Here is a 9199-nt window from a genome sequence, read left to right on the forward strand (position 1 = left end):
TCCCAGATGTACCGATTGATATGTATTTAAGTTATGGGAATTATATAGTAACGACTAGATATTATATTACAGATCCAGGCACGTAGCTGTTCCTTATATTACTCACCAACTCACGACAAGGTGAGTTTTCACGAGCCCCTTTTAATGAATTGTTTTAATTATATTTTCCCGGGGCGGAAAACATGTCTTATTTAAAGTATTTAAGTACATACCGATCGTATGGAAATACTTATACATTTATATATATATGGGCTGATGCACAGAATATATAAAATGTTTATAATGTGTTATTGTTCTGGGGTAACATAGTTCCCAGGGGTTATTATTGTTCTGGGGTAACATAGTTCCCAGGGGTTATTGTTGTTCTGGGGTAACATAGTTCCCAGGGGTTATTGTTGTTCTGGGGTAACATAGTTCCCAGGGGTTATTATTATTCTGGGGTAACATAGTTCTCAGGGGTTATTATTGTTCTGGGGTAACATAGTTCCCAGGGGTATTTATTGTTCTGGGGTAACATAGTTCCCAGGGGTTATTATTATTCTGGGGTAACATAGTTCCCAGGGGTTATTATTGTTCTGGGGTAACATAGTTCCCAGGGGTTATTATTATTCTGGGGTAACATAGTTCCCAGGGGTTATTGTTGTTCTGGGGTAACATAGTTCCCAGGGGTTGTTATTGTTCTGGGGTAACATAGTTCCCAGGGGTATTTATTGTTCTGGGGTAACATAGTTCCCAGAAAGTTATTGGAAATGTTCTGGGGTAACAAAGTTCCCAGCATGATTATATTGTTAATAAATGATTATTAAAATGATTCGTCAGTGTTTATTTAAATTAGTGAAACTCACCAACTATTCGTAGTTGACCCGTTTTCTTTACATGTTTTCTAGGTATGCCCAAGTTGGATTGATTGATGTTTGCTTAACTATCTGTGCTACCTGTTGGAAGCTTGCTGCTCTTTGTTTTGTAATGAATTTATTAATGTCTTATCGGTAAAATATGTGTGTAACACCTAGACAGTAATGAAACTCGCAACAATGTAATATGTTATAAATTAATGTAGTGATATTTTCTTTATAAGCAATGCTGTTGATATCAGATGTGTTTGTTGCATCCCGTGTACGTTTCCGCTGCGGTTACGGGGTGTTACATATATGAAATGTGCATACGTGCTTATCTGAGATGAGGTATAGGGATATGTGTACGTACGGTACTACCGATGATATTGAATCTTATTGTAACGAATATTATATTCGGTTATAATCAATATTAATTCATATTATGATTAAAATTATATCGTATCAAAATTTATATTATATTTTTTTTATAATTAATATTATACCTGTTCGTAACAAATAAAATATTTAATTTCGGTATTAATTAATAATATCCTTTACGATGATCTAAGCTACCGAAAAACTTTTTCTTTTGATTAACGATTGCACCGAAAGATGTCGAGATCGGGTAGCTTTACGACAGATAAAGAACCGGTGTTTCCTGCGAGTGAGAATATGAGAATGCTTCAACAAGTTTAACTAAGTCTGGTGATGTGACAGAACCACAAAGGGGCTTAATATAAAAGGCCCGGGAACGAACTGTGGGAGGTGTGACCTACATACAATAATTTCAAAAGAATATATATAATACTTTTCTGATTGGATCCAAATCCTATCCTATACACTCGTTTTCAAACAGTAAACTAAACAGTTTTTCGTTCGTCTCTCCACTTTCGCTTCTCGAAAACAAACACTATTCCTAGGAAAGTACCTAGCGATGAGTCCGATTTATCAAATTATAAATATAATAACTACTTTATTGATTCCCCAATTCTATAAACAGACCGTGACTACCAGTACATATAATATACTAACGATATTTCAAAAAGAAATATTAATAATAATAATTTCCTTTACAATTCACCAGTACAACTAACTCTGATGAACCTCCTTAACTAGCAAACTATTCGAACCATCTATGAACAAGAACATCCAACCTCTCCTATATTTTTCCTATTCCAATTGGTTACTGTAGGAGAGAAACCTCATGCTCACGAATTGATGACATGCTGACTGGAACGGGACATACTTAACCCAACCAGTAAACTACCACTTTTAGTAGGCCCAACATACTTGCGTGCACCGAATGACCTGGCGAAGGAATATATTCTATAGTTATATTTAACAACCTCTAAGGGTCTAGTTGAATATATGAGTGCATTCATATGATAAATACACTAACTAAACTCATAACGAGCAATTGTCTACTTATGGAAGAGGCTAAAGAAAAACAATTGCCTAATGATGGGATCGTACCGGAATAATTTTCGGGCAAGTTGTAAACCATATATAATTGTATAATGTGTACTTAGATAGATAAGGGTAGTACGATATTGTTGTATATAGCCTTCGATACCCCATGCAAGCATCTGGTAGGGTGCTATGTTGATATGGGTGACGCATTGGATATTTCATTACAAACACTTACCCTTACTGGATTACAATTACTTGTCACTAGGTGACAACTTTTGATATATATATATATATATAAACATTGGCCTTTGTTAGGCTAACTTTACATATTATCCTTAGTATTCAAACTCGAGAACAAACCCGTGTGATATATACGTGTTAATTGAAATACCTGATTACTTGTTATTGTAATTCCTTTTGTGATCATTAGTGTATGTTAATTTTGTTAATTGTTGGATAACTGGTTATTGTTATAGAATGGCCCCGAAGAAAGTAAACATGTTGTCTGAGGCAGATATAGCCGAGATGATCGCTCGACAACTACAAACAGTACTTCCGACAATAGCAGAACAATTCGCTGCTGGTATCCATACAACTATGAATACAAATCAAGTGCCGAACGCTAACGCGGTTGTAAATACTAATCCCTTGACAAATACTAATACAACCACAAATGCTCCCCCGATAAATACTGATACTATCACAACTAATACTCCCCCGTTGAATACCAATATTACTTTAAATAATGCACCGAACTTGAACAATAGTTGTAACAATCAAAATCCCCCGCAACACGGATATCAACTTAAGAACTTCATGCTATGTAAACCTATGGAATTTAGCGGTACTGAAGGACCAAATGGACTGGTAAAGTGGATCGAAAAGACTGAATCCATCATTAATATCACTAACTGTCCACCAGATTGTATTGTCAAATTTGCTACTTCTACATTTGTAGATCACGCGCTAATGTGGTGGAATACTGTTGTGCAAATTCAAGGACAAGAGGCAACCAATCGTATGTCTTGGACAGAACTTAAAAATCTTATGATAAAACACTTTTGTCCGATAAACGAAATTCAGAAATTAGAGCAAGAACTTTGGAGTCTAGAAATGAAGGGTGCAGATCACTTGGAGTATACCCATCGCTTTAACGAACTGACTCGTCTAGTCCCATGGTTAGTTACTCCAGAATCTAAACGTACTGAACGCTACATTTGGGGTTTAGTCCCCGAAGTCAGGAGTTTGGTTAATTCAACTGGCCCTGTAACTTTCGAAAATGCCGTGTTACAAGCCGGCATTGTAACTTCTGATTTGATTAGAAGTGGTTCATTAAGAATGCCTGGGGAATCATCTGGTACAAAACGAACCAATTATGGAGCAGGAATACAAGAAAGACAACGGAATAAATGTGCGCGCCTTGCAATACAAAATTACGCTATGATCAGTTCCGATGTGAAGCAAGATAAGTATAACGGGCTTTTGCCTAGATGTGGAAAATGTGGTTATCATCATGTTGGTGAATGTCGGACCAATGTGTGTCACAAATGTGGGAAGGTGGGACACTATGCCCGAAATTGTAGAACCGTTATGAATACTATAAATCCACCACCCAACTCCAGGACTCACAACTACCCCAACCGCAACCAACACGACAACAACCAGTCTACCAAAACCAACCCATAATAAACAGTAATGCCTGTTATGAGTGTGGTAGTATGGAGCACATCAAGAAAGACTGCCCTAGATTGAACCCAATTGCGATGGAAAGACAAAGGCAAGGACCGACATCGACGTCCAACTCGACTAGGGGTCACGTATTGTGAATAAACCGGATAGAACAAATGTAGTGACAGGTACGTTCTTAGTAATGCCTAACATACTTTAGTTTATTTATTACGGACACTGATAGACGTTTCGTTCCTACAAGTTATTACTTTGGAAAATATACCGTCTAGTAAAATAACAATTCTGTATACTATAGAAACCACCAAAAGTAAGACTATAAATACTAACCATATTACTCGAAAAACTACCCTCTTAACCTAAATAACTAGCTATTCCCTATCGATGCACTCCCGGTGGAAGTGAGGAGTCATTATGTAATAGTCAGTATGGACTAGTTAATTGTGTTCAAATGAAGGTTATATATAGAAATAGAACTGTTATACTGCCTCTTCTAGATAAAGAAGTGATCCGGTACACGGAACAAAACCTAGTACCCCAATGATGAAACACGGATGAGGAAAACTATACTATCCGTAACCGAAACTTGAACTTTAAACTTTTATAGCCTTAATAACTGAGTGATGAACAAGGAAAAGTCAGGCCAGATGTGCGGATAAACTGAGTAATAGTGTATAGATGCAAGCGAAATATATGAAGGAATCATAGGCACATATGTTGTAAAGTGTGCACTATTATAAGTTAACGGGGAATACAAAAGATCCTCGGAGATGCTACAACAATTCGAGATACCCCATTGGAAGTGGGAAACAAACTACAATGGATCTCTTAACACATATTCCTAAAACATTCCGAGAAAGCAATGCCAGCTGAATGATTGTTTCTTGACTGATCCACTCCGAATACTTTCTTCCGAATTGTAACAACTATCCAAGTAAAAAAAAAAAAAAAAACTCGCCTTAACAAAATCTTACTCTTGGTGAATTGTGTATGAAATTTTAGATCCCTAATTGGCCTAAGCACGGTCTATAATCCTCTATAAAACAATCAAATCAAATAAACTATTCAAACAATAGAGGAAAGTGAGACCAGTAATTTCAATCCTCGTACATTAACAGTCATCATAATATTATACAAGTGGTAATATACTATATTATACGAGCAAGAATGTAACTCGCCATCTTATTAAAATTGAAAAAAATTGGTGACCCCCAAAATACAAAATCCGATTTGATTTCGATAACCATAAATAAAGCTCGTAATATTAATAACAAACCGAAGGCCGCCTAAGGCTAACAAGAGGGCTATACTGAGAAATACGAGAAGTTATCAAATTTTGAAAGTTGTTAGTTGAGTTGAGGAACGGTGAGTTAATTCTAAAATATATAGCACTATACAAAATTGCCTTGAAAGTTAACCCCATAACGTATTAAACAAAATTATTTCACTCCCTATATTTCATATATCGAATCAAAACGAGTGTCTTACTGACAGGGCGGAATTAGTATTATTTGAAAACTTTTATACAACTAAACTCTATAAAGAGACTCGTGAAAATGCTGAGCGGGGAAAATCAAACAGTTGCGACACAACAAAATCTTATTGAATAAAATTCAGTGGAATCCACAATGGGGAATCAAACGTGTTTGGAAACAAAAAAAAAAAAAAAAAAAAACGAATTTTGAAACAAATGATTATAAAAAATTTTCCCCAAAAAGAGCATATTTGGCATATTGAATTTCGGGGACGAAATTTCTTAACAGGGGGAGAATATGACATCCGTGGCAAAACCGAGTACACCTTAGTACTTACAAACTCGAATAAGCGTTTAACCGCTTATTGCGTAACGAACAAACGAATAACCAAACGGTTCTGGTTATGGTCCGGATATCCCAGGGTGCCATCTATAAGTGATATACGATCTATGCAAGCTAAAATATTAGTAATATGGCCTTAGTTCGATAGCAAACAAGTTAAACGAAAACATGCTCGTTTAACTACCCGCTATGGACTTAAACGCGAAAGATAGTTACAAACCAAGCATTGTATCATCCGTTAAGCCAAAAAAGACTTACCAAACACTTACTTGAAATGTTTTAAGCGATCCGTGAAAATATTTTCGATTTTTACAAACGTATGGTATGTTTTTATAAATTTACACAAAAACAGCCGAAAAACACTCTTTTTCGCACTGTTTGTCGTACCCGTTATATTTTTCGCGCCAAAAACCAAACCCGAAATAAATTTAGACTCCGCATTTCACGTTCGGGCACGTAAATCGAGAAAAGTGGGCCAAATGGGCCCAAAAGGGGACCCAACAAGCCCAGCCCGCCAAAGAAGACTTTTCCCCCCTTAAACCCTTTTCATATTTAAACAAGTCCAAGATAGTTTTGAAGCCATTTTCTTGTGGAGAAATCTGTAGAACAACCTGTCCTCTCAAAACCCAGCAAGAACAAGGTAAAAAGCTTCATTCTTTGGCTAAGTTTAACTCGTTTAAACTCGATTAATACCGTATAAACATAGCTTGATTGCCAAAAATCATTCCTAACCATGTAAAAACCCTAAAAATGGTCCATAAACATTTTTTGATCATACACATGGTGAGGAACCTGGTTTGATAGTTTTTTTGGCCATAAACACGGATTAAAGGGTTGAAACGACATTTTTACGGTTCAAAAGTTCGTTTTTGTGCACTAGCCGAAACCCTAACTTAAGGGCTGTTATGTTGATGAAATATTGCTTGGTTTGTGATATAGGACTTGTACCTAGCTTGCTTAGAAGCACAAGAACCCGAAAATTGGATTAAGAGAGCAAAAACGAACCAAAACCGCAAAGGTAATGCCGATTTACTCGATTACGGGCTGTTTAGGTTAAGTTTGTGATGTGCATATTTTTAGGACTTGAAATTTTGCAGGGACATCAGGGACTATGTCAATAAGTCCTTGTTCAAATTTGGTAAATTTTCGACCATCCGAGAATATTTGGCGAATTTATTACCGAATTGGGACGTTTATTTGGGAAAAATAGCTAAAATACTTCAAAAATTATGAAATTTTTCTGGGAACTCAGATATTATGTATTTTGATGACATATGAATATTGAGATCATTTGGAGAAGTCTAAAGGTGTTTTGTACATATGCGTTTGTGCGAATTTTTATAGCCGAATTTGGGCCGAAAAGAATATTGAACAAGCTGTTTACAGTCTGGAATTGATATAGATTGTTTTGGGACATGATTTGAGTATTCAGGAATTTTGGTGGAATTTTTGGTAGTTGTTTGGGATAAACGGACGATTTTCAGGCGAAATATAGCTGATAAAATGAATTTTATAAATTAATAAATCAATAAATAATTCCAGAAATATTTTTACAAAAATCTACATATTTTATTTGATAAGTGGCTAAATTTTCATAATTTAATGATTAACGGTTAATTAATTATGCTAATATGAATATTAAACAAATTCAGTTTTTATAACAACCGGCAAGTTCGCGGCTAGTGAACCTGCGGGAAAATCAAAACACCAAGAGTGAACAAAAATCATATGTTTGGACTAATTAAGTGAAAACAAACTTTTCTATGAGAAACCTGGACAATCCGGATGGATTGTGCGCGTTTCTTCTAAAATCAAACTGAATAAACGGAAACGGGCCCCGAGGCTAATCCGGTACCCTAGTATGTGATCATTCTTTATAGCTTAATCATTTTATTAACCAATACATTTACCCAAGCTTATTTCCCTATAACTGTTTTCTGAACGCGTAAACAAACAACTTGGCCCAGCTGGGAAAACGGGAATCTGAGCCAAGTTCGGTTTTAAGTATTAGACACTGAACAACATCACAGCCTAAGCCTATTACCACTTTCTGGGCATACCAGCTATACCCAGATTAGATATACAGCCCAGTTTAATACTGAGATTATAATAATATTAAAATATTAATATTATTATAATATGGACTATAGGGACTAAGTGATAGCAAGGGAAACGAACCCCGTGCTGATCTCGCACTGAGTGCCTACAAAACCGTGAGTTTCATGACCCCACTCTTTAAACTATTTTACGAACTTTTGGGTGGAAAGCATGTTTATACACGTTATCTATCTGAAAACGGTTCAGGATATAAAATATCTGAACATTTATATATGAAAATGTAACGATTCCGGCAAATCCAGGTATACCCTAGCCGGTATATAATATTTACGTGTCATTTAAATATTGATTATATGAGTTATAGTACGTATATACGAGTATATATGATTCATAGTACGAATCATACTCGATTATATAGTGAATCGTATTGGAATTACAATTAACCAATGAACGATTATTGAAACCCGAACGAATCGGGAATTACATTATAGACGAAGTATATAATGTTTAGTGATATTTACGAAGTATTAATGCTTCGGGATAAGTGAATTATAGCACAAAAAAAAAAGATTTCGATTTATTAGTACGTCGGTACGATAAACGAAACCTTTAACATCAAACCAAGCAAGAGACGATCGATCAAGCCGAAAAAGATGCGTAATTATTAATAAGATGATGTTTCAATGTCATGGTTTAAGTTTTTAAAGTTTTTAAGTCGGTTTTATGTAAATTTTATTTTCACCCGAAAAACAACCATTTTATGCTCGTTTTAAGCCGAATTACGAGTTTAAACGAGAAACGAACTGAGCCAGATTATCCACAACATTATCCGGATTGCGTAATCCGAATGTGTGGCCTAGAATTGATGTGTGGGGCCCACCCCCATCCACCTTATGGACCGATCGGTCCTTGTGTTATTATCATTCACTTCATTTTCTTTTTCTTACAACACATTTCACACAAACTCTCTCTAATCTTCAAACATACATCCAAGCTCTTGAGTTTTTAACCAAAAATCACAAGGTATGAACATGTTTTGATGCTTGAATCCTACTTTTAACTCCATGATCTTGAGAAAAGGAAGTTTCAAATGTAAATATGGGTGAAAACCCGAGATGGAACCGATTCTCGTGTGATCAAGGGATGTATACAAGTTATACAAAGGATCTTGATCCAAGTAATGAGTTAAAAGTGTTTAGAATAAAATTTTACGGTTGAAATCTTGTAAAAATGAATTTCCTTGTGAAAGACGGGTGAAAACCCGAGATGAAACCGACTCTTGCATGATCAAGAGATGTATACATGTTATACAAGGGATCTTGGTCCAAGAAATGAGTAAAAAGAGTCGAGAACGGATTTTTACGGTTAAAACCTTTGTTTTTATATCAAAAC

This window comes from Bidens hawaiensis, unplaced genomic scaffold, assembly GCF_021521415.1.
Source record: "Bidens hawaiensis isolate Kalapana, Puna unplaced genomic scaffold, B.hawaiensis_p1.1 tig00000599_1, whole genome shotgun sequence".
NCBI lineage: Eukaryota > Viridiplantae > Streptophyta > Magnoliopsida > Asterales > Asteraceae > Bidens > Bidens hawaiensis.